Raw genomic sequence first — 27,159 nt, 5'->3', positions numbered from 1 at the left:
GTGGCCAACCCTGAAGCCTGGGGTTGGGCTAAGTCGGCCTCACCTGGCTGCTCCCCGCTGCCAGCGAGGCTGCCCGTCCCCACCGCGCACATGCCCCTGAAATAACCGCAGGACGGTAACCCCGACATCACGAGCAGCCTGCGGCTTCAAAAGGCCCACGCCGAGGCCATCCATCAAACAGAACGCTCGGATTATATTTCCACTTAAAGTCTTCTCTTACCAAAATCTGAAAGATGAGAATTCTAAATGAAACCAAAAGACAAAAAGGAGGGGTGGCTGCTCCCCACCCCACCCCCGGGGGAGGCCTGTCAGCAAAAGCGCCTGAGTGTTTTAACTAAATGTCATTCATTGGTGACGTGCGCAGGTTAGGTTCGGATTTGATTAATAACGTGAAGGGTGGGCGAAGGGAAAGCAGGAATCTCTCAGGATTCTTAATCTTAAGAATCTAAAAACATGATAAGGCAAACTAAACACGGACCATGAGAAAGACGTCCTCATACCTCCCTATGAAAGCAACCGATCGCGTCTGGTTTGGGTGTTTCTAGTACCAGGGATGGAACCCAGGGGCATTGTACCTCTGAGCTACACCCCTCAGCCCTATTTTTTTTATTCTTTATCTTGAAACAAGGTCTCACTGAATTGAGAAGGGCCTCACTAAGTAGCTGAGGCTGTCTGTGAACCGTAATCCTCTAGTCTCAGCCTCCTGAATGCTGGGATTTTTAGGAACCAGACTGTGAAGTTCTATTGAATTTAGAGTTTTTTTGGTTTGGTTTGGTTTGGTACTAGAGATTGAACCCAGTGGCATTCTACTACTGAGCTACACCTCCAGTCCTTTTTATTTTTTTATATTTTTATTTTGAAACAGGGTGTAAATTGCCAAGGGTCTCACTAAATTGCTGTGGCTGGCCTCAAACCTGTGATCCTCCCGTCTCAGCCTCCCAAGAACTGGATCCACAGGCATGCGCTACCAAGCCTGTCTGGAGTTTAAAATTCAACAAGAGTTTCTGTAATTCTTTGTGAACTGTCTAATCCAAGGCATCTTTAGTTGGAGCCAACTTGAATATCTTTAAATTTGAAGACTTATAGGGCACAGGCACAAACTTTCTTTCAGAAATGCTGAACACTCGTAGTTAAGTAATTAGATAACGGAGAATCTTAGTGGGGCGCGGTGGTGGTCGCCGGTGCTCCTAGTACTTGGGAGGCTGAGACAGAAGGATTGAAGGTTCAGAGGTTTAACAAAACACTCGGCAATTTAACAAGACCCTTCGCAATTTAGCATGCCCTTGTTTCAAAAATAAATAAATAAATAAAACAGGGCTGGAGGCCTAGCTCAGAGACTGAATACTGCTGGGTTCAACACGGGTTGGGAGGGTGAAAGGAAAGCACTTGGTAGCAGATGATTTATGCGAGTGTCGTTATCCAACTGAGTTCTGCGCGGGGCTGGAGTGCAGCAGGCGTCCAGGCTGCGGCTGCGGGTGAGGGCCGGATGAGCGCTCACAGCTCGTGACGCTGACCTTCCAGATAAGAGAGTCTGAGCCAGCCATGTGCTATCTCAGACACATCTACCGTTCTGTCCTTTCACTTAGAGAGGCTTTTGCAGAACTGTGTGTGTGCGTGTGTGTGTTTGCAGGTCTGGGGATGGAGCCCAGGGGCATTTGACCTCCGAGCTACACCCCCTGCCCTATTTTTTATTCATTATTTTGAAACCGGGTCTCACTGAGTTGCAGAGGGCCTCACTAAGTGGCTGAGGCTGGCCACGAACCGCGATCCTCCAGGTCTCAGCCTCCCGAATGCTGGGATTACAAGCGCGCGCCACCACGCCCGGCTTGTCTTGGTTTTGTTTTGTGGTACTGAGGATTGAACTCGGGAGCGTTCTACCTCTGAGGTATACCTCGCACCCTGTTTTTATGTTTTATATTGAAACAGGGTCTCACTAAGTTGCGGAGGGTCTCAGGAGGTTGCCGGGGCTGGCAGCGAACCTGCAATCCTCCTGTCTCAGCCTCTCAAGTACTGGGATTGCAAGAGTGTGCCACATGTCTGGCTGATGCACAACTGCTAAGCAGCCATAACTAGAAAGGAGTTGGAAGTTAGCCAATGACAGAGGCAGAAAATGAACAGAATAAGATCACCAGCGTGCTTTTATTTTTTTCCCCATGGGTGTGATCACTGGGGATTGAAGCCAGGGGTATTCTACCTCTAAGCCACACCTCCAGCCTTATTTTTTTTTTATCGTTTATTTTGAAACAGGGTCTCATTAAGTTGAGGAGAGCCTTACTAAGTTGCTGAGGCTGGCCTTGAACCTGCACTCCTCCTGTCTCAGCCTCCCTAGTACTAGGATTACAGTTGTGTGTCACCACACCCAACTACCTTCAGGGAACTTTATTTTATTTTATTTTACAGTAGTAGGGGTTGAACTCAGGGGCATTCTATGTCCAAGCTATACCCCCAACCCTATTTATTTTATGTCCAAGCTATACCCCCAACCCTAATTTTTTTTAATTCGTTATTTTGAAACAGGGTCTCACTGAGTTGCAAAGGGCCTCTGTAAGTAGCTGAGGCTGTCCACGAACGGAAACCGTGATCCTCCTGTCTCAGGCTCCCAAGTACTAGCATTACAAGCCTAAGCCACCACACCCAGCCAAAACTCACTTCTTCGTAAGAGTTTTCTTTAATTCTTCTATGTACTTTTTTACCCTGTTCTAAGAGAAAGTGTTCTAAAAGTGAATCTTTCAAAATGTCAAACAGAAGACAGTAAAAATCGGATGATCAATCAGTAGATAATATTCTTGGAGAACAATTTGGTAAGTGTATAAAAATGTTAAATGTGGGCTGGAGATGTGGGTGAGTGGTAGAGCACTGGCCTAGCACGCGTGAGGCCTTGAGTTCAAATCCCAGTCCCCTACACACACAATTTTTTTCTTAAATGTACGTACCCAGTGGCTCCACTGAGCCATTCTGGCAGATATAGCTTTACATCTGTGTACAGATATATGCACAATGATGTGCAATAAACAATAATTTGTAATAGAAAAAATTAGGAGTCTAGCCGAAGCTGGAGGTGCTGGGCACAGGCTTATAATTCCAGTGCTTGGGAGGCTGAGACAGGCATCTCAGGATTGCAGGTTCGAGGACAGTCTCAACAAGCAGTAAGACACTCATCAACTTAGTGAGACCAATTCAAAACACAAATTAATAAAATAATAAACGTAAGTCAGGCGTGGTGGCGCACACTTGTAATTCCCGCACTAGGGAGGCTGACACAGGAGGATCGCACAGGTTCGAAGCCAGCCTCAGCTACTTAGTGAGGCTCTCAGCAACTAGGTGAGACCCTGTTTCCAAATAAAGTATAAAATAGGTCTGGGAGTATAGCCTGGAGGTAGAAAAAGCTCCTGGGTTCCAACCCAGTACTACAAAAATAAAATAAAATAAAGAATAAAAAATAGGGCAAGGATGTAGCTCAGAGGTCAAATGTCCCTGGGTTCCATCCCCAGGCCCACAAAAAGTTAATAAATAAAAATAAAACAAACAACACAAAGAACAAATAGTCTAAACAATAACACAGGTAAAAGGTGTATGTGTGTCGGGTGTGGTGGTACACGCATCTGATCCCAGTGCACGGGAGCTGAGACAGGGAGTCCCAGGTAGAATGCCCCTGGGTTCAATATTCAGTATCCTCCTCCAAAAAAGAGTATGTGTGTATACATGCATACATGGAAATAAATTACATGGAAATAAATTATATATATATATATATATGTGTGTGTGTGTGTGTGTGTGTATGTATATGTATATATATATATATATATATATATATATATATAATAAAGAAGTTTCCAATGTGTTTTAAGATTTCTAGAAATAGGTTGAAAATAGAATCTAAAATAAACAAATAACTAGCTGGGCATGGTGGTGCACCCTTGTAATCCCAGTACTTGGGAGGCTGAGACAGGAAGATGGCGCAGGTTTGAAGTGAGGCTCTCAGCAACTTAGTGAGACCCTGTTTTCAAATGAAATATAAAATAGATCAGGGTCGCCGGGCGTGGTGGCGCACGCTTGTCATCCCCGCGCTTGGGAGGCAGAGACAGGAGGATCGCGCAGGTTCGAAGCCAGCCGCACGTGCTGGCTTAGGAGACCCTGTTTCCATATAAAAATGTAAAAATAGGTCTGGGAGTGTAGCCCGGAGGTAGAAGGGCTTCCAGGAACCCCAGTACCACCAAAAAATAAAAAATAAAAATAAAAATAAAATAGATCAGGGTGTAGTCCAGAGGTAGAAGGCCACTAGGTTCCATCCCTAGTACCACATGCTCACGCAAAAGAAACAGAAACTCTATCAGTAGTAATTCAGACTTAAAAGAAGTTTAGATGAAAAAATAGGCCCAATTTAGTAAAGAAATTGGATCAGACTCTAATCCTTCTATGTCCCCTCCCCTACACTTGTTTAAGCTTGGCCTTAGGATGCTGTGGTTCACGACTGTAATCTTGTAAGGAGGGCCTGCTTCAATCCCATTTCTTGGGAGGCTGTGACACGAGGCCCACAGGTTCTAGGAGAGCCTCCGCATGGCAACTGAGCCCTGTTTTCAAATAAACACTAGAAAGCCGGATGTGGCAGCGCACAGTTGTAATCACATTATTTGGGAGGCTGAGACAGGAGGATCACATGGACAGCCTCAGACTCCGTTTCAAAATAAAGAATAAAAATAGGACTGGGAGTATAGCTTGAAGGTTGAATGCCCCTGGGTTCCATCCCCAGTACCGCAAAAAAAAAATAATAATAAAAAATAAACATTAGAGCCGGGCACAGTGGCACACACTTGTACTCTCAGGACTTGGGATGCTGAGACAGGAGGAGTACAGGTTCAGCCTCAGCTACTTAGTGAGGTCCTCTGTAACTTAGTGAGATCCTGTTTCAAAATAAGGAATAAAAAATAGGGCTGAAAGTGTAGCTCAGAAGTTGAATGCTTCTGGATTCAAGTTCTGCTCCTGTTTTGATCCCCCCAAACTGCAACCACAAAAACTGGTGAAATGTTTCAGCCCTTGATACTGATGCAATTCCTAATCAGACCAAGGTTCACAGTTACACACTGCTCAAACAATCAGGAATATATGTTTCTATCACATGAATTTAAAAGAGATAGCCGGCTGTGGTGGCGCACACTTGTAATCCCAGTACTTGTGAAGCTGAAACAGGAGGATCAAAGCTTCAGGGCCAGCCTCATCTACTTAGTGAGGCCTCCGCAACTTAGACCCCATTTCTTTTCTTTTCTTTTCTTTTCTTTCTTTTTTTCTTTTATATTTATTTATTTATTTATTTACTTATTTTGCAGGGATATACTACCTTCGAGCTACACCACCAGTCCTATTTTTAACTCTTTATTTTGAAACGGGTTCTCACTAAGTTGCAGAGGGCCTCACTAAGTAGCTGAGGCCGGCCGTGAACCCACGATCCTCCTGTCTCAGCCTCCCAAGTGCTGGGGTTACAAGTGTGCGCCACCACGCCCAGCTGAGACCCTGTTTCAAAATAAAGAATAAAAAATAAGACTGGAGGTGTAGCTCAGAGGTAGAATGCCACTGAGTTTAATCCCCAGCATGGCAAAATTAATGAATAGAAATTAAAAAGAATAGGTAGGCAGGGCGTAGCTCAGTGGCAAAGCAGTCGTCTTGTATGCGCAACACCCTGGGTTCAACCCACATATCAGTAGAGAAGAGACAAATACATAAATACATTAAATAAAAAAAGATGACGGCAATCTAAAAGAGAATAGTATGCAGGGGCCTTTTAACTAGTAAGGTTTTTCAGAGGGAAAATGAACTGCGTATTGAGTTTCAGAGTATCATCAAAACCCTGGAACTGAAAGCTCTCTGCCACCATTTGATACTGAGACGCACGTGCCAGGAGGAGTGGTTCCAGTGACCTTTAATATCCGGGGCCCTATCTCTCAGAAACTGACCAGTAGACAGCTCCTTGCAATCCCAGTTTTCCTGGGTGAAGAGCTAACAGACCCTCCTGAGCATGACGAAATCCCAGGCTTCTGACCTTTAAATAAAACCGGTGATGCCTTTAATTTCAGGATTATAAGTGCTGCTTGGTGAAGAGTATATATAACAGAGGGTCTCTGGCCACTGTTGACAGGTCCCCGATTTTCCTGTCTCTTAAAATTTTCAAGCCAAGTGTGGTGGTGCATGCCTATAATCCCAGAACTTGGGAGGCTGGGACAGGAGGTTCACGGGTTTCAGGCCAGCCTCAGCAATGTAGCAAGACTCTTAACAACCTAGCAACGCTCTGTTCCAAAATAAAAATTAAGAAGGGCTGGGGGAAGCCGGGCGTGGTGGCATAACTTCCGGCATTTGGGAGGCTGAGACTGGAGGATCACAGTTCATGGCCAGTCTCAGCTATTTAGTGAGACCCTTTGCAAATCAGTGAGGCTCTATTTCCAAATAAAGACTAAAAAATAGGGCTGGAGCCAGGCGTGGTGGCGCACGCTTGTAATCCTAGCATTTGGGAGGCTGAGACAGGAGGATCGCAGTTTATAGACAGCCTCAGCTACTTAGGCCCTTTGCAACTCAGTGAGACCCCGTTTCAAAATAAATAAAAAATAGGTCTGGGGGTGTTGCTCAGAGGTAGAATGCCCCTGGCTTCCATCCCCAGTACCAGAAAGAAAGAAAGAAAGAAAGAAAGAAAGAAAGAAAGAAAGAAAGAGAGAAAGGAGGGAGGGAGGGAGGGAGGAAGAAAAGAAAGAAGAAAGGAGAAAAATTAGGGCTGGGGTATAGTTCAGAGGTTGAACGCCCCTGGGTTCAATGCCCAGTACCACCAAAAAAAAAAAAAGGGCTGGGGGTATAACTCAAAGGTAAAGTGCCTCTGAGTTCAATCCCCGGTACCACAAATATTCAAACTGTTGAGTGTCTTAATAAATAAGACAGCTCGCCTTGCGTGTGTGAGCACTGAAGGACTGGACCTCTAAGGGCTATCTCATTTAGTTGGGACCACTGTCTACAAATTAGTTCTCTCAACCTCAAAGACCATTTTTCAAATAGGAATTAAACAATATCAGCGTCGCAGATGAATCAACTTCAGTGTCCAAAGGATTATCTCAGAAATGTTACGAGTCAGCCCGGCACAGGGTACACGCCTGTAAGCCCAGTACTGGGAGGCTGAGGTACAAGGATGCGTCAAGCCGGGCGTGGTGGGCACGCTTGTCATCCCAGCATTTGGGAGGCTGAGAAAGGAGGATCTGGGTTTGCCGCCAGCCTCAGCTACTTAGTGAGGCCCTTTGCAATTCTAAGAATAAAAATAATAGGGCTAGGGGTGTAGCTCAGAGGTAGAATGCCCCTGGGTTCTATCCCCAGTACCACACACACACACACACACACACACACACACACACACACAAAAAGGATTGTCTCAGCAACTTAGTGAGACCCTCAACAACTGAAGGACACCCTGCTTCAAAACAAATAAAAAAGGGCTGGGGGTGTACCTTGGAGATAGAATGCCCTGGGATGAATCCCCAGTACCAAAACAGAGAGGAGGAAGGGAGGGAGAGAGGGAAGGAGGGGAAAAGAAGTACTGCGTGCTTACTTCAGCCTGGGAAACTCTGATCTAGATGGTTGGGCTGATTTACTTGGAATCTGAAGACTCCTCAATGTGCATTCTGACCCTCTATGGAGGAAATCCCTGTAGCTCTAAAATGATTGGCCCATCGGTCACATCTATTAACACCACCCATAACTAAGACTCCGCAGACACAGGCGGTATGTTTTAACACACAACATGTCAGTCAAATATTCCCCCCACTTTAAAAAGTTAGAGTTGTTTTTAAAGTATTAAAACGCCTGGGTTCTCTGGGAAAGTATGTAAAAGAAAACAAAGAACTCTAAATCCGGTTAGGTAGGAGATCAGCCATGTTGATTTTCGGGTGCAGGGAATCTGCTTGATCTCTGCTTGAGAGGGGGACAATTAAAGGCTGTGAGGAGGGTCCGGTGGGACCCTGTGGTGGGCAGCGCCTTCCCAAGGCCAAACACCCAGGACTTCGGGTCTGCGTTATTCCTAAGACACAGAGATGTCCAATAAAGACAACGAAAGAAAACTGTGGCGCTGAAGCTACGCCTCCTACCACCAGGGTCCTTTGAGTGGACACTCGTGGAGGAACTGCTGGACCTGGAGGGAAACCCTTAGTCACCAAGAAATGTGCCATAACACTTGTAATTAAGAACGGGTATAGCTGGGTGTGGTGGCACACACCAGTGAGCCCAGTACTTGGGAGGCTGAGGACCGCAGATTCGCAGACTCATCGACAGTCTCAGATACTTGGTGAGGCCCTCCACAACTTAGTGAGACCCTGGTTCAAAATAAAGAATAAAAAATAGGGCTGGTAGACCTCAGAGGTAGAACACTTTTTTTAAAAAAAAAGTATAGCTGAGTGTGGTGGTGAATCCCACTACTTGGGACGCTGAGACAGGAGGATCACAGCTTTGAGGTCAGCCTCAGCAATTTAGTGAGGCTCTGTGTCAAAATTAAAAAAAAAAATAATCCAGTACTTACAGCTACAAAGAGCCAAAAATGAACTCTAAGGAATGAACACAAAAAACTAAGCTCTTGGCGCACCCGGCAACTTTCCTGCCGTCCACTTCTCCATCCTGCGGCCCTCCAGCCTCCAGCATGCCGGGTCCGACGCCCAGTGGTACTAACGTGGGCTCCTCCGGGCGCTCTCCCAGCAAAGCAGTGGCCGCCCCGGGCGGCACGACCCACAGTCCGGCAGAGGGAAAATGCCAGCTGCGGAACAAGAAGCGCGGGCCACACAACCTCAGCAGTACTGGGGGGATGTGGCGATTCTACACCGAGGATTCCCCAGGGCTCCGAGCTGGCCCTGCTCCAGGATTGGCTATGAGTCTTCTGTTCGTCGCTTCTGTATTTATGTTGCACATTTGGGGCAAGTACACTCGTTCATAGATTCATCCATCTGTCATCTGAAGAAGAAGGAAAAATCCCAACATATCTTGGACCAAAACTACAGTGGTTTTCTGTTCATGAGAAAGAAATTTTCTGTAAGCTATTGTTTTACAGGAAATTGATTTTGAATAATCAATTTTTTTCTATGACAAACTTTTTAATTCATGGGGAAAAAAAAAACTAAACTGTCGCGCGCAGTGACGACTCTTACACGATCTTCCTCAAGCAGTTTTATTACCCCAGGTTCTTGTACAGTTCCCGCAAATCTTCTTCCCGTAAATCTTCTCTTCTCTCCTCCTTTCCCCAGAAATCTTCCCCTTATATAGAGCCCAACAGCCAATCAGCAGACTGTTCACGTGCACAACTCATGGCAACAGCCAGTCCATTGGCTGTTGCCCTATGGCATGCGGTGTTCCCGTGTATCTCATGCTCTTGTCGTCACTTCCTGAAAGCTGTTTACCACCTAAGTGCTCTGGGGAAGATTTCCGCTCAGCGCCATCTTAGCTCTCGGACTTACTGGCTGATGGGCGGGGCCCGTCACAGTTCCCCCTTTTTTGTTTTTTCAGACAGGAGAGGACAGAGGACTCAACCCCTGTATGTTTGGAAGGGGCTTCTAGGCCCACCACCTTTTGCCAGGGACGGGACAAGAATCAGTGGCAACCCGTATGCAGTTGAGCATGCCCTCCTCGGGATGCACCCTCCCGGGGTCCCGAGTGCAGTCCTAGCTGGCATCCTGTCATTAAGACTTTCCCATCGCCGCAAGCCATATTTGAGGGGATTGTCCCAACTCCATGGCTGCAAATGCCTGAGCTATGAGCACTTGATCTGTAGCGCGCTGACGGATTAGTTTTCTAAGACAGTAGAGACATAAGATACACAGTAAGACCAGACAAAGACCAAGAGCACCCAGTCCAGCCCACTCTTTTAAATGACGAGCTGCTTGTTGGATCCAGGACATCAAGGTGCGGGCCATCACCGGGTCAACTTGAGTAGTATTGGTTTTGATGATCTCCAACCGCAACCGTCTTGTCAAATTGTCAAATTTCGATGACCGGTTATCTGTAGGATATGCAGAAAGCTCGCAAGAAAGATTAGCGGCAATAAACGCATTAGCATTAATCATGACAAGGGGAGCTAAATCCGTGCAACTGCCATTTATCCCACAAAGAAGCCACAGATCAAATAGGTTAGAATGAAAGGCCATGGTCAGGCTCTAATAAGTAAAATTATAACCTGCAAAAGTAGAATTTGCTCCTGTGCCAATTTTAAGGGGAAAAGGTAAAAGGATTAAGCGGGGAAGAACTTGAGCAGAATGACTCAAAGGCAATAGAAAAGAAAAAGCAGTCAAAAGCCCCCATTGTGGATCACTTCCTATCCTTGGAATTCCACAGTATCATGGTCCCCAAAAGAATCAGTCGATGGCTCATCATCCTTTTGTTTCACCAGACGAGTCAGCCGCTCTGGAACCCAGACAGGATCGGCGCCGTTCTGTGGAAACACACAAACAGAGCCTCTGGCCCATGTGAGCACTGGGTCAGGTCCCCTCCATTGCCCTGTGAGGGCATCCTTCCAACGCACGAAACCCTGGCTCGTACCCGAGGGGGCAAAATGACGATCGGCAGCAGTCTTGCCATTGACATCTAATTGCAAAAAATTCAAAGTAAAAAGGGCTAAGGATAGGCGCTGCTTCGGTTTCATATTGGTTCCAATTCCCTCTTTTTGTTTTATCAAGCATTCTTTAAGAGTACGATGGGCGCGTTCCACAATACCCTGTCCCTGAGGGTTGTACGGAAGGCCATGCTTTAGAGTTATTCCCATCTGTGAACAAAAAGATGTGAATTTTTGGGAAGTATAAGCCGGGCCATTATCAGTTTTTATTTCTTTAGGCATATTCCATGCTGCCCAGGCCTCAAGGCAATGATTGACGACGTCATGTGCCTTTTCCCCGGCATGAGCAGATGCATGAATAATTCCAGAGACAGTATCTATGGAAACATGGATATATTTCAATTTTCCAAATTCAGATATGTGAGTTACATCCATTTGCCAGAGATGTAGAGGGAGCAAGCCTCGTGGGCAAATGCCCACATGTGAGGGGTGTAAAAAAGGGGCACAGGCATTACAGGTTTTTACAATTTCCCGAGCCTGATGTCGAGGGATTTTAAATCGCTGTTGTAATGTTTTAGAATTTACATGATATTGACGGTGAAATGCCTGTGCCTGTTGCATTTGAGTAAGAGAAAAAATCATATGTATCTTGGTGAGTTTATCTACTAGATCATTTCCATATGTAATAGGGCCAGGTAATCCAGTATGTGCCCTAACGTGCTGGATAAAGAATGGTGTCTTTCTTAAATGTATATAAATCTGGATTTGGCTAGCCATAGAATGAATAGGAGTATGTAAAGAGAGTTGACCCGCACATTCAAGCGATCTAACCAGATTAACCACATATTGTGAATCTGATAATAAATTGAAAGGAGAAGAAACTCTCTTAAAAATTTCTAAAACAATATTTAATTCAACCAGTTGTGGAGAGGTATGTGAATATTGGATGATAACAGGATCGCTTCCCTCTATTAGGTAGGCCCCCACACCAGTTTTGGATCCATCAGTAAAAATGTTAATTGCATTAGCTACAGGTTTGTTTTTAGTGACCAATGGGAAAATGAGAGGATGTTCCAGAACAAAATGTAACAATGGATCTTTGGGAAGATGATTGTCTATTTCACCACTGAAAGAGCACATAAGTATAGCCCAATCATCAATAGTGGCTACCAGCGTTTGTACTTGCAGAGCAGTGTACGGTACCACCAGCTTATCGGGCGTTCTGCCAAAGTGTTGGATGCACTGCTGAATGGCTTTAAGGGCAAGGCTTGCTACACTGGTGGGATAATATTCAACTACCTTTTGAGGGGAGACTTTGGGGTGAATCCAAAGAAGGGGTCCTTGTTGCCAAAGAACACTAGTAGGCTGTTTTTCAGTGGCCAGGATACAAGCCCATAATGGCTGTCCAGGGGTCACTCGACGGAGAGACGCTTTCGTAAGTGCTTGTTCTACTAATTGTAACGCATGGCGGGCCTCATCGGTAAGGACGCGAGGAGAATCTAATTGAGGATTGCCTACGAGCAGATTATATAAAGGTTTCAAGGCATGGTTAGGAATTTGTAAAAAGGGTCGAACCCAATTAATGTCTCCCAACAGTTTTTGGAAATCATTGAGGGTTTTTAGTTGATCAGTGCGGATGATTAATTTTTGAGGCAGGACTGCATGGGGGAGAACAATGTTGCCAAGAAAGTGTATATTTTCTCCTCTTTGTACCTTTTCTGAGGCGATGAATAATTGATGAGTTTCCAAAATCTTTACAAGGTGACAATAAGCCTCCTCAAGTATGGAGGGATTTTTTGTGGTTAACAAAATGTCATCCATGTAATGAATACACCGAATTTCTGGAAATTTGGTTTTTACGGGCTCAAGAGCACTATTTACATATAATTGACAGAGGGTAGGGCTATTGGCCATTCCTTGTGGGAGGACCACCCATTCATATCTACTGTCAATTTCCTCTTGATTAATAGAGGGAACAGTAAAAGCAAAACGAGGAGTATCCGCAGGATTTAAAGGGATGGAGAAAAAACAATCTTTTATATCTATGCTGATAAGTGGCCACTCCTTCGGAATAGCAGAGAGGAGTGGAAGCCCTCGTTGGACTGGCCCCATAATCTGCATTTGGCTATTTATGGCTCGGAGGTCGTGTAATAACCTCCATTTTCCAGATTTTTTCTTTATCACAAAAATCGGGGTATTCCAAGGAGAGGTGGATGGCCGGATATGGCCTAACTGTAATTGCTCTTGTACTAATTTCCTTGTTACTTCAAGCTTTTCACGGGAGAGAGGCCACTGAGGAACCCATACTGGATCTCCCGTCTTCCAGGTAATGGGAATTGCCTCCTCAGTGGCTACTGCACAAAACCCAGTTCCTCGCGACCACTCTTTTCTTTAGTAGGAATTGGGCTTTTACGTCCCTGGAGGTGTTTTCCCAGCCCGTAGGAAGGGTGGTAGCCCTGGCGAAGGAGAATATTATGGGCTTGGGGGAAATAAGATGTATTTTGTAAGGAATATCCCATGTCCACTAATAAATCTCTTCCCCAGAGGGAAACTGGCAGCTCCAGCACATAGGGTTCAAACTGCCCCTTATGTCCCTCCTGATCTTTCCAATGTAAAGCCCTAGCACTGAGGTCAGGGGTTTTAGCATAACCCAAACCTCTAAGTTCTCCGGTAGCCTTTTGAGTGGGCCATGAAGATGACCAATCTTTACAGGCGATGACACTTTTATCTGCCCCAGTATCTAAAAGTCCTAGGATTTGCTTGCCTTCCACGTCCAAGGTTATCAAGGGACGAGTTCCCATATCAAAGGCAAGAGATATTAACTCATTTCCTGAAGAACCGAACCCACCAATACCGCGTCGTCCCTCTGCTGAAGGAAACATACCATGTAGACTGGGAAGCAAAAGTAACTGTGCCACTCTATCCCCAGGGGAAATGGCAACGATACCCCGGGGCGCTGAAACCATCACTTTGATAATACCGGTATAATCCTCATCTATAACCCCCGGATGGACTACAAGTCCTTTCATGGTAGAGGAAGACCTTCCAAAAAGTAAGCCAACAGAATTAGGTGGCAGAGGACCTTGAAAATCTGTTTCAATAATTTGAACCCCCATTTGTGGCGTTAATACCAGCCTGGAGGTGGCACAGAGGTCCAATCCTGCCGAACCTGGAGTGGCTCGCCGGACTGTTCCGGAGGCTGTAAATTGGGCCACTGAGGTGGCTGTGTCTCCATGGCCCCATACACCTGAGGGTTCCCATATTTTTGTGGGCCCTGGGAACGAGGGCCCGCCCTCCCGTTTTTTGTCTGAGTATTTGATGATTGCTTTCCAGTATAGGGCAAGGGGTTGCCATCGATATCTTTAACCGAACGGCACTCAAAAGTAGGATGCCTTCCTTTTCTACATCGACGACAATACTCAGGAGGAGAAGGATAAGATTGGGACGCCCTACACTTAGGACAATCTCGTTTTAAGTGTCCTGTCGCTCCACAGGAAAAACAATTGCCATTTTTGGTACTATTCTTACTTTGTTGTCCGGAGGCCTGTATAATGGCTGCAGCAAGTCCTGAATTGGTTAAGGGTCCTCCGAGTTCCCTGCACACCTTCATCCACACCTCTAGGCCTTTATGTTTGTAAGGAGTGATGGCCTGTCTGCATTCTTTAGTGCATTGCTCATAGACCAATTGTTTAATGAGCGGCATGGCCGCGTCAGAATCCCCAAAAATTCTTCCCGCAGCCTCTACTAGACGGGCAACGAAGTCTGAAAAGGGTTCAGTCAATCCTTGAGTAATCTTTGTAAGGTTACCAGATACCTCTCCTTTGTTAGGGAGGGCCTTCCAGGCCTGGGTAGCGAGTCTGTTGATTTGTTCATACACCTGTTGTGGATACCCAAGCTGTTGATTAGCAAATCGTCCTTGGCCCATCAGCATGTCTATATCCCAGGCTGAATTTCCTGCTGCTCGATTACGTGCAGCTTGTTCAGTGGCATATTCTATATAATAAGCTTTCCAATCCAAATATTGGCCAGGATTTAAGGTGGCCCTAACCAAATTTTGCCAGTCTCCTGGGGTCATGGCATAGCGATGTAAACTCTCTATTATTGCTATAGTGAAAGCAGCTGACGACCCATATGTGCGAACTGACTCTGCGAGATGCTTAACTATTTTAAAGTCCAAAGGCTCATGATAACGATTTCCCCCCTCCTGCAGCTGGAAAACTGGGAAAGCTTGATTTGCTAAAAAAATTCCCGCATCTCTCCACATCTGACTACTAAAAGAGACACCTTCTCCTGCTCTGGGCGCAGAAGGGTTATACGGAGGAGGCGAAATTTCCTCTTTAATCAGTTCAAAAGCTTTCACTTGTTTACAAATGGCCTCTAATTCCTCCTCAGATTCATCCTCCCCCTCTGACTCTGAATCCTCCTCACTGGCCACTTTAGAGGAAGTTGAACGTTCCTCTTTTACACCGTCTAAAGCTGCCTGGCCCTCCTGCACAAATTTTCTAAAGCGCCTTTCTTCCAAACAGGCACGAATCAGCCGACAAAGCGGCCGAGTCCCTCCTGTGACAATACCTTGTTCTTCGGCGCGTTCTACGTCTCTTCCCAATTTATCCCAGCTTGCTAAAGAAAGATTCCCTGATACTGTAAACCATGGCGCTACCCTATCTATTTGTTCGAGAAAATCTTGTATTGTCTTGTCCCTAAGCTTTAGGCCTCTACTTTTCAACAAAGCTTTCAATGCTTTATGCAATGGGTGAGATGGACTATTTCCCATCTTGTCGAATCAGGACCAGCCCGATTCTCTAACTTACTTACACTAAAAAATATCCTCCTTAATGGAGCCCCCTTTGATCGGGGAAAATACAGCGCTATTCCTCGCTTTTCCGCGAGCCTCGCTTATCCGCGAGCCTTATTTACTAAATATCCTCCTTAATGGAGCCCCCTTTGATCGGGGAAAATAACCCTCCGTAAACGGAGCCTCCTCCTCCCTTTTCGGAGTCAAGGAGTACTTACCAGCCGGCTGCCCTGGACTGCCGAGGTTCTGATCAAAGCGAAGGTCCCCGTACGGGCCAACCACTTGTCGCGCGCAGTGACGACTCTTACACGATCTTCCTCAAGCAGTTTTATTACCCCAGGTTCTTGTACAGTTCCCGCAAATCTTCTTCCCGTAAATCTTCTCTTCTCTCCTCCTTTCCCCAGAAATCTTCCCCTTATATAGAGCCCAACAGCCAATCAGCAGACTGTTCACGTGCACAACTCATGGCAACAGCCAGTCCATTGGCTGTTGCCCTATGGCATGCGGTGTTCCCGTGTATCTCATGCTCTTGTCGTCACTTCCTGAAAGCTGTTTACCACCTAAGTGCTCTGGGGAAGATTTCCGCTCAGCGCCATCTTAGCTCTCGGACTTACTGGCTGATGGGCGGGGCCCGTCACACTAAACTCTTTTTCTTTCCTCCAAGTTAAATCAAGAAAACGAAGTCCTATTTACATTACGCTGGGTCTGTGTGTTGGTCGGTTTTGCATTACCATGGCGAACGCTCGGTCTAACCAGCCAGGTGTGGTGCACACCTGTGATTCTAGCTGCTCCTCTTAGTTACTCGGGAGGATCACAAACCTGGGGCCAGCCCGGGCGACTTAGAAAGATCTGCCTCAAAATAAATGAAAAGAGCTGGGGTTAGACATCGGTAGTAGAGCTCCCCTGGAGTCAATCCCCAGTCCTGAGAGCAGAAGTTGGCAGGCAGGGGTGGGGTAGGGGACTCAGTCAAACATGCCACAGTGGTGCATGCCTGGAACCCCAGAACTTGGGAGGCTAAGACAGAAGAACTGCAGGTTCAAGACCAGCCTCAGCAGTTTAGCAAGACCCTCAGCAACTTAATGAGACCCTGTCTCAAAAAATAAAATAGGACTGGGCAGCTGGGCGTGGTGGCGCACGCTTGTAATCCCTGCGCTTGGGAGGCTGAGACAGGAGGATCGTGCAGGTTCGAAGCCAGCCTCAGCTACTTAGAGTGAGGCTCTCAGCAACTTAGTGAGACCCTGTTTCCAAAAAAGTATAAAATAGGTCTGGGAGTATAGCCCAGAGGTAGAAAGCCTCTGGGTTCCACCCCCAGTACCACAAAAAAAAAAAAAAATAGGACTGGGCAGAAGGCCCTGGGACTCAGCCTCCAGTACTCCTTAAATAAAAGATAAAAGATTTACTTTGGCCCATTGTTTCCGAGCTTTCAGACCACAGTTGCTTGGCTGAGCTGCTTGGGCCTGTGGCAGCGCATCAGTCCTGGCGGGAGTGGTTGGTGGAGCATCTGCGCACCTCACGGTGGCCGTCCCGATACCCCCTTTCCAGCCACCTCCTAAGGTTCCACGGCCTCCCCCAGCACCACGGCCTGGGGACCAAGCCTTGGACACATGGGCTTTGGGGGGGCGTTTCCAAGCCATAGCACCATGACACGCTCCATCTAGCACACATCTTAGCTCAGTGAACCGTGGTCTGCACAGGGTGTCCACTTGTGGGAGAAAGATAAAGCAGTCCAACAATTCCTACCCTGCCTTGTGTTAAGGATGGCGATAGCTCCTCGCTCGATTTTTGTTTGTTTGTTTTTCTGGGTTTTTTTTTTTTTTTGCGGGTCTGGGGATGGAACCCAGGGGCATTCGACCTCCAAGCTACACCCCCTGCCCCTATTTTATTCTTTATTTTGAAACCGGGTCTCACTGAGTTGCAGAGGACCTCACTAAGTACCTGAGGCTGTCTGCGAACCACGATCCTCCGGTCTCAGCCTCCCGAATGCTGGGATGACAAGCGTGCGCCACCACGCCGGGCTTCCTCTCTCGTTATTTCTCTTCTCTCTCTCTCTCTCTCTCTCTCTCTCTCTCTCTCTCTCTCTCTCTCTCTCTCTCTCTCTCCCCTCCCTCCCCCTCCCCCTCCCTCTCTCTCTCTCCCTCCCTCCCTCCCTCTCCTCCCCCCCCCTCTCTGCGTGACTTCTCCTGGCTGGCTCCTGACTGTCTGCGCCAGATCACATCAAGTCCGACAGCAGAGCAGACCCCAGAGCTGTACAGCCTCGTATCGTGTCCATCATGGGTAAATCCCCCACCTTCCCAAGGTGTTGCACCTGCAAACTATCTGGGACAAATGAGCTGCCATCTTGCATCCCAAGAACAAAATAAGCAACAGGTTACTGTGAAGAGCTAGAGGAACAACAATCAGGGCCTCAGAGCACAAACTGGTGCCCAGAGATCATTTTAGTGATCCTCCCTCCCTCCCTCCCTCCTTTCCTTCTTTCCTCCCTTTCTTTCCCTCTTTCCTTCCTTCCTTGTACTGGGATGGAACCCAGGGCACTCTAATACCTCCAAGCTACCCAGCCTCTATTTTACTTTTATTTTGAAACACGGTCTCACTAGATTGATGCAGCCTCACTGCTTGCCGAGGCCGTCCTGGGACCTGCGATGCTCCTATCGTCCTGCGATGCTCCTATCGCAGCCTCCCACATACTGGGATCACAGGCGTGAGCCACCCCCAGCCACCCCCGGCTGCATCAGAGAATTCACACCAGGCTTTCTGCGGAGCAGATGTCAAAGTCAAGATCCTAATTCCCACCTCACTCCTACCCACGTGTCACAGTGAAGTCAGTGCTCTCACACCAAGTGGTAGATCCTCTCAAAGGGGCCTGCCACTGGGTAGGAAAATAATCACATCACATCCTACTTAGTCAATTTGATTACAAACTATGTTTTGAAATGTATTGCGTGCCATAGGAAAGAAATCTAAGTAGTTTCTCAGCCTTATAGATGGACAATTCTAAAGGAAGACACCGGCATCATCCCCAGTGACCTTTAAAAGGCCGCTTATGCTTCTTCTAAATCCAACGACCTGTTTCAGAAACTTCATCATGGAAGGAGCCAGAAAGAGTACATAGTGCCTTAACTTTGTGCAAATATCATGTTTATAGGAAATAAGGCCAGGGTGTATGGGGGAGTAGTTGTGTTATATATATATATATATATATAAGCCTCTAGCCAGGCGTGGTGGCGCACGCTTGTAATCCCTGCGCTTGGGAGGCTGAGACAGGAGGATCACACAGGTTCGAAGCCAGCCTCAGCTACTGAGGGAGGCTCTCAGCAACTTAGTGAGAGCCTGCTTCCAAATAAAATAGAAAATAGGTCTGGGAGTATAGCCCGGAGGTAGAAAGCGCCTCTGGGTTCCACCCCCAGTACCACACACACAAAAAAGGCCCTATTATAAAATCATCTTCTCTGCCTGGTGTATTGGCACACACCTACAATCCCATTATTTGGGAGGCTAAGAAAGGAGAATCACAGGTTCGAGCCCAGACTCAACAACTCAGTGAAGGCCTGGACAATGTAGTGAGACCTGTTTAAAAATAAAAAATAAAATAGGGCCAGGGAAGGTAGAATACCCCTGGATTCAGACAAAGCGTGACTGTGTTCATGTGAAGCAGCCCAGGGCAGTAGGAACGACCACCTCCCCCCTGACAGTATGCAAATGAACCTCATTGTTTAAACCCATTGCCGATTTTTTCCTAAATTCAGTTAGAAGAATTTATTGATCGCCCCTTTGCTCCTTTAAGTCTAAGTCTATGCTCCATTCTGACTGAAAAAGGAAAAGACCCCGCACAACTGCTTGACTTACTGTCCACAGAATGCACTTAGTTGCAAACAGGGCAATATAACTTAGCCAAGAGTCAACAATTCTTATCCTATTGCGTTCTGCTCCAATCCCCCCACCCCCGGGTCTGGAACCCAGGAGCATTCTACTTCCAAGCTACACCCCCCTGCCCTATTTTTTATTCTTTATTTTCAAGCAGGGTCTCACTAAGTTGCGGAGGGCCTCACTAAGTAGCTGAGGCTGGTTGCAGACTGCGATCCTCCGGTCTCAGCCTCCTGAAGCTGGGATGACAAGCGTGCGCCACCACGCCCGGCTTACTCCAAATATTTCTACACCATCACCAAAACACTTAAGATGCAGCGAATGGCTACGCCAAAGAGAGCCGTGCTGGGGTCCCTAAAGCACACAGGCATTTCCAGGCAGGATTCCAAACTGCTTCTGCACTGATTACAGCCTCTGCCTCACATCTGCTACTTTCTGAAGCCAGCTGAGCCCAGTCCTCCGGCCAGAGGGCGGCGTGGGCAGCGCAGGAGGCCTCGGCAAGGCGGGCAGGGGAGGCCGCCGGCCCAGAGAGCTCTGCTAAGCCATCCCGGGAGACCTGCAGAGATGCCCCTTTCTACGTGAAGAAGCTGAAGAAGGGGATTATTTAATAAAGTCATTAAACATTGAGCTCTGATAATGGACTCGGAGATGTCATTTTGGTAAATCCATCTCGGGCTTTCAGATGGTTAATAGCAAGATGGGAATGATGAATTGAAATGGGGTTCTCTGACACGCGCGCTTAGAGCCGGGCTGGGCGGAATTCTAAAGGCCCGCTGCATACCAAAATAAGAGTGGCGCGGGTCCAGTCTTGCAGCTGCTGGGCACGTCCAGGGTGTATCAGTCTCCTAGGAGGAAGAAAGGGGTGTTGCTTCTGCTTTGGACTCTGGATTCACAGAGATAGCAGCAGCCCTTCCATGAGTTTTTTGTTTTTGTTGTTTGTTGTTGTTTGTTTGTTTGGGTTTTTTTTTTTTGTAATACTGGGGTCTGAACCCAGAGGCATTCTACCTCTAAGCTATACCCCAGCCCCGTTTTACTTTTTATTTGGAAACAGGGCCTCACTAGGTTGCTGAGGCTGTCCCCAAACCTTCGATCCTCCTGTCTCAGCCTCCCAAGTACTGGGATGACAGGCGTGCATCACCACACCTGGCTTCCATGAGCTCTGAATACCACACCCGGGCTTCTCTGAATCCAGCTCAGCATCGCAGTAAACAGACAGAAGGGAAGGGGAGCCCGGCTAGCTGAGAGACGCAGGTGCAAGATTTTCAACCTGGACCTCAGCTTCTTTACCTATAAAATAGGGAACAATTACTTTGCAGGGTCGTCATCTCTACATCCTGCGGGCACTGTGAGATCCGACTGAGGCCTGGCCAGAGGATGCTGAGAACAAAGAACTCCAGGGCTTCTGACCTCCCTCTGCCCCAGCCCCATAAATTCACCTGCTCTGGCCAGCTGTCAAGCCTCCCAATAGAAGGAATACACAACAGTTCCTGCTCTCTTTCACCCCTCATACCCCATAAAAAAGTCTAGTCTGTAAGGTCAGGCTGACTCTCACGGACTCTCCCGGTCAGGTGCCTCCTCCCAGGTTTTATCCCAGCATAAACCCTGTTCCTGCTGTTCAGCTGTGCCCTCCTTGTCCTGGTATTTCCCAAAACATCCCAACTCGCTTAAGTCAGAATCTCCTGATAAGGACATTCCTACCGTAACCCCAGCACTTGAAACAGGAGGATAGATGTTTCTAGGCTAGCAACGTGCTATAACTTAGTGAGAACCTGTTTCAAAATTAAAAAGTTCGCCAGGCGTGGTGGCATATGCCTATAATCCCCACGCTTGGGAGGCTGAGACAAGAGGATCGTGCAGATTTGAAGCCAGTATCAGCTATTAATGAGGCTCTCAGCAACTTAGTGAGACCCTGTTTCCAAATAAAATATAAAATAGGTCTGGGGTGTAGCCCAGAGGTAGAAAGCCCCTGGGTTCCATTCCCAGTACCATAAAAAAAAAAAAAAAAAATTAGCCAGATGTGATAGCGCACACTCGTAATCCCAGTACTTGGGAGGCTGAGACAGGAGGATTGCAGTTTCGCAGCCAGAGGTAAAATGCCCCCGGGTTCAATCCCCAGCACCACAATAGGGGCTCCCAGGAGATCCAGTGGGCAGCCCCGGTCCCCGAGACATGGTCCCCGAGACATGATACCGAAAGAAGAAGCTTGACATGATAGGCCATTGAATTAAGTCCTTTGTGGCAACTGGAAACCATCTCTAAACAAAAGTAAATCAGAGGTCAGCTCCTAGGCAGGCGAATTCAAAAGAAGACCCAGAGGAAGTAACTTAGAAGGGGTGGTCACTGCGAAGGTGGTGCCGCACGCTTGGAATCTCAATACTTGGGAGGCTGGGACAGGAGGATTGCAGGCTTGAAGCCAGTCTCTGAAACCTAAAGACCTGCAAGCTTGTAATCTCAGCACTTGGGAGGCTGAGACAAGAGAATCGCAGAGGTTCAAAGCCAGCCTCAGCTACTTAGTGAGGCTCTCAGCAACTTAGTGAGACCCTGTTTTCAAATAAAGTATAAAATAGGTCTGGGCGCGTAGCCTGGAGGTAGAAAGCCCTTTAGTCCCATTCCCAGTACCAAAAATAAATAAATAAATTAAATTAAATTAAAACTAAAAATTAAAAAAAATGGGCTGTGGGTGTAGCTCGGAGATAGAATGCCTCTGGACTGAGGAATTTGCTGGAGGTGGGGAGAGGCAAAACCCAGACCTTGGGGGAGCCTGGGAAGGTGACTTTGAATAGAGACTGCTCCTGGGGGTCTGTGGGCTTGGCCCAGGTTTCCCCTGAGACTCCGCCTTGCTGGTGCAGGTGGAGAGGTGACCACTGGGAGGAATCTAAGGCTGAGCGCCTCTCCATGAGGTCCGCACGTCCAGCCTGGGACAGCACACCACCCCGGCCACCCGATGCCCCCATCAGGTTTCTTCAAATCAGCAGGAAAGGGGCTGGGCTGCCCCTCAGGGGCAAAGCGCTTGCCTTGCGTGCGCGGCTCAGGGTTTGCTCCCCAGTTCCAACAAAGACAAAGACCTAAAAAATCATCAGGAAAGGAACTGGACATTTGCTCTCTATAAGCACTCACAGATGTGAAAACAAAAGTTTTCATAATGAAATACGTGGTGACAGCCAGGCATGGTGGTGCACACTTGTAATCCCAGTACCTGGGAGACTGAGACAGGAGGATTGCAGGTTCGTGGCCAGCCTCAGCTACTTAGGCCCTTTGCAATTTAGTGAGACCTCATTTCAAAATAAAGAATAAAAAATAGGGCTGAGGGTGGAGCTTGGAGATAGAATGCCTCTGGGCTCAATCCTCAGTACTGCAAGGAAAAAGAAAAAGAAAAAGAAACAAATAAAAAAGAAACATGTACGCGCTTGGGAGGCAGAGACAGGAGGATCGCGCAGGTTCGAAGCCAGCCGCGCGCGCTGGCTTAGGAGACCCTGTTTCCAAATAAAAATGTAAAAATAGGTCTGGGAGTGTAGCCCGGAGGTAGAAGGGCTTCCAGGAACCCCAGTACCACCAAAAAAAAAAAAAAAAAAAAAAGAAAGAAAGAAGAAGAAAGAAAGAAAGAAAGAAAGAAAGAAAGAAAGAAAGAAAGAAAAGAAACATGTAGTCACTGTTTGGGGAGGACAGGGAGGATGGTACCTGAGATTGAACTCAGGAGCATTCTACCTGGTAACTTCACTAGCAGCACTAGCAGCTCTTCTTTATTTTGAAACAGGGTGTAGCAAATTGCTGAGACTAATCTTGAACCTAAAATCCGCCTGTCTCAGCCTCCCAAGTACTGGGATTAAGGCATGTGCCACCTTACCCAGCTGTGTAGTTACTTTTTTTTTTGGTACTAGTGATTGAACTCTGGAGCATTCTACCTCTGACCTACACCACCAAGCTCCCTCTACCCCCCTTTTAAAATTTTGAAACAGGGTCTGACTAAATTGCTGAGGCTGACCTCAAACCTGTGATCCTTCTCTCTCAGCCTCCCAAGTACTGGGGTTGCAAGCATGTGCCACCACGCCTAGCTCACAGTGACTATTCTAAGAACAGAATTTTGTTGTCAATGACATTTCTCCAGTTTCAGCAGGAAGCTCCCAAACCAATCTGTTCAGATGCTTCTTCCCATTCATGCCCACCTTCTGAGCCAACAACAGTGTATTAAAACAAAACAACTTTAAAACAGACATCAGGGGCCGGGCATGGCGGCACACACTTGTAATCCCAGCATTCGGGAGGCTGAGACAAGGAGGATCGCGCAGGTTCGAAGCCAGCCGCGTGTGCTGGCTTAGGAGACCCTGTTTCCAAATATAAAATGTAAAAATAAGTCTGGGAGTGTAGTCCGAAGGTAGAAGGGCTTCCAGGAAAGCCAGCACCACCAAAAAAAAAAAAAAAGAATAAAAAATAGGGCAAGGGTTGTAGCTCAGAGGTAGAATGCCCCTGGGTTCTATCCCGAATACCGCAAAAACAAAACAAAACAAAACAAAACAAGAAAAAAAACAGACATCAATAACCATGCTGACCACTGAGTTATCAAGAAGAGAATTGCAAGCCAGGTTAATAAGAGGAGCATCCCCAGCAGGGCACCATGGTGCATGCTTGTAACCCTGGGGACTGGGGAAACTGAGGCAGGAGCACTACAAGTTCAAGGCTGGCCCGGGCAACTTAGCAAGACTCTGCCTCAAAATAAAAAATGAAAAGGGCTGCGATACAGCTCAGAGGCTGAACACTCCTGGGTCCGATCCCAATACCAGCTCAGAGGCTGAACACTCCTGGGTCCGATCCCAGTACCCCCACCCCAACAACAAAGCAAAATAAAACAAAACAGAAAAACGGACAAAGCATCAGCCTTTGCTCTGAATGAACCAAGATCAAGCCTGTTACCAAATTCTCAGGTGAAAAACTGTCACCTGGGAAGCCCCACCACAGTCCCTGACAAAACTGTCCTGGCCACCGACTCCTCATCTTCCAGCCCGGGTGCCCCTTCTCCCGCAGGCCTGCCGATCGCTCCCACCAACCAAAGGCCAGCGTGGAGAGACTACAGCTCTGCTTCCTCCTTTAAAAAAAAAGACTCAGTGAAGCGGTTACAATGTGCAAACAACGACCTTCTCATAAGGACCTAACTCAACTCGAGAAAAGAGGAAAGGTTTTCCTAAGAAGTTGTAGACACTCTGTGAGACGCAGAGCCCCACAGAAACCCCACTGGTCACAGACGCGATGGAAGTTTGAATTTTCACTCTTTTGTTTGGTGGGTTGGTTTCCAAATCCATCCCTCCACACCTCTGCTTCTGAGACACGCAGGTTTGTCGGAATAATCACTAATATGTAACCCAGTGTTCTAATTAGCATTTCCAGTTGGGCTTGATGGTGCACACTTGTAATCCCGGTACCAGGGGAGCTGAGACAGGAGGATTCGTGGGTTGGCAGCCAGCCTCAGCAACTTAGTGAGGCCCTCCACAATTTAGTGAGACCTTGTCTCAAATTAAAAAATAAAAGAAGGCTGGGGGTGTAGCTTGGAGGTAGTATACCCTTAGGTTCCATACCCAGGACACACAAAAATTTTTTTAATTAGCATTGACTAATTAAAAATACATTCACAGCTAGGTGTGGTGCTACAAATTGTAAGGAAGGCTGAGACAGAAGGATCGCAGGTTCAAGGACAGCCTCAGCAAGTAGTGAAACGCTCATCAACCTAGTGGGACTCTGTTTCAAAATAAAAATAAAAGCCGGGCGTGGTGGCGCATGCTTGTAATCCCCACGCTTGGGAGGCTGAGACAGGAAGATCGCTCCGGTTCGAAGCCAGCCTCAGCTACTTAGTGAGGCTCTCAGCAACTTAGTGAGACCCTGTTTCCAAATAAAATATAAAATGGGTCTGGGAGTATAGCCCGGAGGTAGAAAAGCCCCTGGGTTCCACCCCAAGTGCCACCAAAAAAAAAAAAAAAGAAAAGAAAAGAAAAATAAAATAAAGTAAAACAAGTTTAGTCAGAGAGTTCAATCTTCAGTACCAAAACAAAAGCAAAAACAAAATACACTTCACATCTAGCCGGTATGATCCGTTTGCAGGGACCTGGGCAACGCCAGGGGCAGAAATACCAACTTGACTCTCTTCCCCTACAGTTCAGGGTGGCTGGCGTCGCTTGGGTTGGGGGAGCGCAATTGCTCTGAACCTGCTGTTGGTGTCTTACAGATGTTTTCTAAAGAGTCTGGTTATAGTTGGGCATAGTAGCTCACACCTGTAATTCCAGTAATTGGGAAGCAGAAATAGGAGGATCACAGGTTCGAGGACAGCCTCAGCCAAGTAGCAAGATTCTAAGGCATCTTAGTGAGACTTGGTTTTAAAACAAAAAAATAAAAAGGGCTGGGGGGCCGGGCGTGGTGGCGCATGCTTGTAACACACACACACACACACACACACACACACACACACACACACACCGCTAGGGAGACGGAGACAGGAGGATCGATCGCGCAGGTTCGAAGCCAGCTGCTCTGGCTTAAGAGACCCTGTTTCCAAATAAAAAAATATAAAATAGGTCTGGGAGTGTAGCCCGGACGTAGAAAGGCTTCCAGGAACCCCAGTACCACCAAAAAAATTTTTAAATTAAAAAATAAAAAGGGCTGGGGGTGTAGCTTAGAAGTAGAATGCTTCTGGGTTCAATCTCCAGCGGAAGGAAGGAAGGAAGGATGAAGGCAGGCAGGTTGGCAGGCTGGCTGGCTGATTTGTGACAAATTTACAGCGGCTTTTATTTATTTTTAAATTTTTAGTGATTGAGATGGAACCCAGGGCCTCACACATGCTAGGCACAAACCTCTACCACTGAGCCACACACAACCTCTTGTTGCAATTTTTTTTTTTTTTTGTAAGTCTGGAGATGGAACCCAGGAGCATTCAACCTGCGAGGTACAACCCCCTGCCTTACTTTATTTTTTATTTCTTATTCTGAAACAGGGTCTCACTAAGTTGCGGAAGGCCTCATCAAGTAGCTGAGGCTGTCTGTGAACCACGATCCTCCAGTTTCCGCCTTCAGAAGGCTGGGATTGCAAGCGTGCACCACTACGCCTGGCAACAAATCCCCCCCCCCCTTTTTTCCCTACAGCACTGAGGATGGAACCCAGGGGCATTCTACCTCCGGGCCAAACCCCCAGCCCTATTTTTTTTTTATTATTCTTTATTTTGAAACCGGGTCTCACTGACTTGCAAAGGGCCTCACTAAGTACCTGAGGCTGTCCTTGAACCCGACCCTCCTGTCTCAGCCTCCCAAACATTGGGATTTTAAGGGAGCCATGCCCAGTGATATACACATATAACACCAGTACTTAGGAGACTGAGACAGGAGGATCAAAGATTTGAGGCTAGCCTCAGAAATTTGACAAACTCATGTTTGAAAATAACAAAGGGCAAGGGCGGGGGTGTCTTGAAGTTAGAATCCCGCTGGGTTTAATCTCTAGCACCAAAAAATAAAAATAAAAAATAAAGTAGGCCTCCAGAGGATACAGGTGTGTCTTTTCTTTTTCCGTTCTTCCTTTTTGTTTCTCTGGGGAAAGAGGGGAATCGAGGATTCTGAGGATTGAATCCGAGGGCTTTCTACCTCTGAGCTACACCTCCAGTCCTTTCATTTTTGTTTTATTTTTATTTTGAAACTTGGGCTTGGTAAGTACTAGGTTACCGAGGGCTAGCCTCACACTGTGGTTTTCCTGCCCCAGCTCCCGAGTCTTTCACAAACCACCACCCCTGGATTGTGATGCCTACCTTTAAAAAAAAAATCACCCAGAAAAATACAAATTGGAGCAAATACTTGAAGTGCTTAATTATGACTAGAATACAAGTGATCTTACACAAGTGGATTTTCCATTAAAAAAAGAAACCCATTAACCTAATTTATAAATCACCAGTTACGGCTGTCAGAGTAGCTTTTAGAGCTGC

General features: G+C 47.0%; 1 protein-coding gene and 1 pseudogene across 2 annotated transcripts in view; one reads left to right on the top strand and one right to left on the bottom strand.

Moving 5' to 3' along the window:
- AKAP12 (A-kinase anchoring protein 12) overlaps positions 1-27,159 on the bottom strand; it is a gene marked incomplete at both ends in the record, with an annotated part of 103,328 nt that overhangs the window by 43,257 nt on the left and 32,912 nt on the right. The window lies entirely within an intron of this gene.
- Positions 8,657-8,947, top strand: LOC308266239 (protein transport protein Sec61 subunit beta-like; annotated as a pseudogene). Its single transcript has one exon. The product of its transcript is annotated as a protein transport protein Sec61 subunit beta-like (transcript).

The sequence above is a fragment of the Muscardinus avellanarius genome, assembly GCF_963383645.1.
Source record: "Muscardinus avellanarius genome assembly, chromosome: 8".
Lineage (NCBI taxonomy): Eukaryota > Metazoa > Chordata > Mammalia > Rodentia > Gliridae > Muscardinus > Muscardinus avellanarius.
This window is presented reverse-complemented; position numbering and strand designations above follow the sequence as displayed.